Genomic DNA, 3,165 nt, shown 5'->3' with positions numbered 1-3,165 from the left:
GATGTATAAGATAAGAAATATCTAGTGAACAGATCTACATGCCTAAACGATTTTTAAGATAAATATAAAATAAAAAATAGGTAGGTACTTGTGAGAGGATGCAAAGCTTCACGTTTTTTGTGACCTGCATGTAAAAACTATGACTACGAATCACGTATTTCAAAAATATATGACGTAAACGTAACTATTTGATGAAATTTAATGAATTTTGAAGCTTCTAGCCGTAAAAAAGGGGCAAAATTGACAGTTTATATGGGGTATATAATATATATACCACCGATGTCTATGGTTTTTTCAGACAACAATATATGCTATATACGTAAGCATTTGGTGAAATTTGAAGCTTCTAGCTGTTAAAATGGGGCAGAAATTGCGCAAAGTTTCTTATCTGAACAATCAGTTATTTGAGATATATACTATATATACCACCGATCTCAATGATTTTTTCAGACAACAATATATGCTATACACGTAAGCATTTGGTGAAGCTTGAAGCTTCTAGCTGTTAAAATGAGGAAGAAATTGCGCAAAGTTTCTTATCTGAACAATCGGTTGTATGAGATATATACTATATACACCACCAGTCTCTATGATTTTTTCAGACAACAATATATGCTATACACGTAAACATTTGGTGAAATTTGAACATATCTAAACGATTTTTAAGATAAATATAAAATAAAAAATAGGTAGGTTCTTTGTGTGAGGATGCAAAGCTTCACGTTTTTTGTGGTCTGCATGTAAAAACTATGACTACGAATCACGTATTTCAAAAATATATGACGTAAACGTAACTATTTGATGAAATTTGATGAATTTTGAAGCTTCTAGCCGTAAAAAAGGGGCAAAAATGAAAGTTTATATGAAGTATATAATATATATACCACCGATCTCTATGATTTTTTCAGACAACAATATATGCTATATACGTAAGCATTTTGTGAAATTTGAAGCTTCTAGCTGTTAAAACGGGGCAAAAATTGTGCAAAGTTTCTTATCTGAACAATCGGTTGTATGAGATATATACTATGTATACCACCGATCTCAATGATTTTTTCAGACATCAATATATGCTATACACGTAAGCATTTGGTGAAATTTGAAGCTTATAGCTGTTAAAATGGGGTAGAAATTGCGAAAAGTTTCTTATCTGAACAATCGGTTGTATGAGATATATACTATATATACAACCGATCTCTATGATTTTTTCAGACAACAATATATGCTATATACGTAAGCAATCGGGGAAATTTGAAGCTTATAGCTGTTAAAATGGGGTAGAAATTGCGAAAAGTTTCTTATCTGAACAATCGGTTGTATGAGATATATACTATATATACAACCGATCTCTATGATTTTTTTAGACAACAATATATGCTATATACGTAAGCAATCGGTGAAATTTGAAGCTTATAGCTGTTAAAATGGGGTAGAAATTGCGAAAAGTTTCTTATCTGAACAATCGGTTGTATGAGATATATACTATATATACAACCGAACTCTATGATTTTTTCAGACAACAATATATGCTATATACGTAAGTATTCGGTGAAATTTGAAGCTTCTAGCTGTTAAAATGGGGCTAAAATTTGCGAAAATATATATATATATATACTATATATGTATACTATATATACCACCATATATATACTATATATACCACCGATCTTTATGATTTTTTCAGACAACAATATATGCTATATACGTAAGCATTCGTTGAAATTTGAAGCCTCTAGATCTTAAAATAGGGCAGTAATTACGAAAAGTTCCTTATCTGAACAATCGGTTGTGGGGGATATATACTATATATACGCCCGATCTCATCAATTTTTTCAGGCAACAATATGTGCAATATACGAAAGTATATGGTGAAGTTTGAAGCTTCAATCTGTTAAATTGGGTAAGATATTACAAAAATCCTCTTTTTCTGAAAAATCGGTTGTATGGAGGATATATGCTATAGTGGTCCGATCCGGTCGGTTCCGACAAATGTCTAATCGGACACCCAAATACACCCGCTCACCAAATTTTATCAAGATATCTCAAATTGAGGGACTAGTTTGCATACAAACAGACAGACGGACAGACGGACATGGCTAAATCAACTCAGCCCTTCAACCTGATTATTTCGGTATACTTAATGGTGGGTCTATCTATTTTCCTTTAAGGACTTACAATTTTCGGTTTCGTGACGAAATTAATATACCATTTCATTTTCATGAAAGGTATATAAATAGGTCTGCATGAAATAGCTCTGACAATAAATCACTTATCTCAACAATATACAACGTAAACGTAAGTATTTGTTGAAATTTGAAGCTCTTAGCCGTTAAAACGGGGGCAGAAATGACAGTTTGTATAGGGTACATAATATATATACCACCGTTCTCTATGATTTTTTAGTCAACAATATATGCTATATACGTAAACATTTGGTGAAATTTGAAGCTTCTCTCTGTTCAAATGGTGTAGAAATTGCGAGAAGTTTTTTATCTGAACAATCGGTTGTATGAGATATATACTATATATACCACCGATCTCAATGAGTTTTTCAGACAACAATATATGCTATATACGTAAGTATTTGGTGAAATTTGAAGCTTCTAGCTGTTAAAATGAGGAAGAAATTGCGCAAAGTTTCTTATCTGAACAATCGGTTGTATGAGATATATACTATATACACCACCAGTCTCTATGATTTTTTCAGACAACAATATATGCTATACACGTAAACAGTTGGTGAAATTTGAACATATCTAAACGATTTTTAAGATAAATATAAAATAAAAAATAGGTAGGTTCTTTGTGGGAGGATGCAAAGCTTCACGTTTTTTGTGGTCTGCATGTAAAAACTATGACTACGAATAACGTATTTCAAAAATATATGACGTAAACGTAACTATTTGATGAAATTTGATGAATTTTGAAGCTTCTAGCCGTAAAAAAGGGGCAAAAATGAAAGTTTATATGAAGTATATAATATATATACCACCGATCTCTATGATTTTTTCAGACAACAATATATGCTATATACGTAAGCATTTTGTGAAATTTGAAGCTTCTAGCTGTTAAAACGGGGCAGAAATTGCGCAAAGTTTCTTATCTGAACAATCGGTTGTATGAGATATATACTATGTATACCACCGATCTCAATGATTTTTTCAG

The sequence above is a fragment of the Eurosta solidaginis genome, chromosome 3, assembly GCF_040869045.1.
Source record: "Eurosta solidaginis isolate ZX-2024a chromosome 3, ASM4086904v1, whole genome shotgun sequence".
Lineage (NCBI taxonomy): Eukaryota > Metazoa > Arthropoda > Insecta > Diptera > Tephritidae > Eurosta > Eurosta solidaginis.
Note: the sequence above shows the minus strand (reverse complement) of the source record.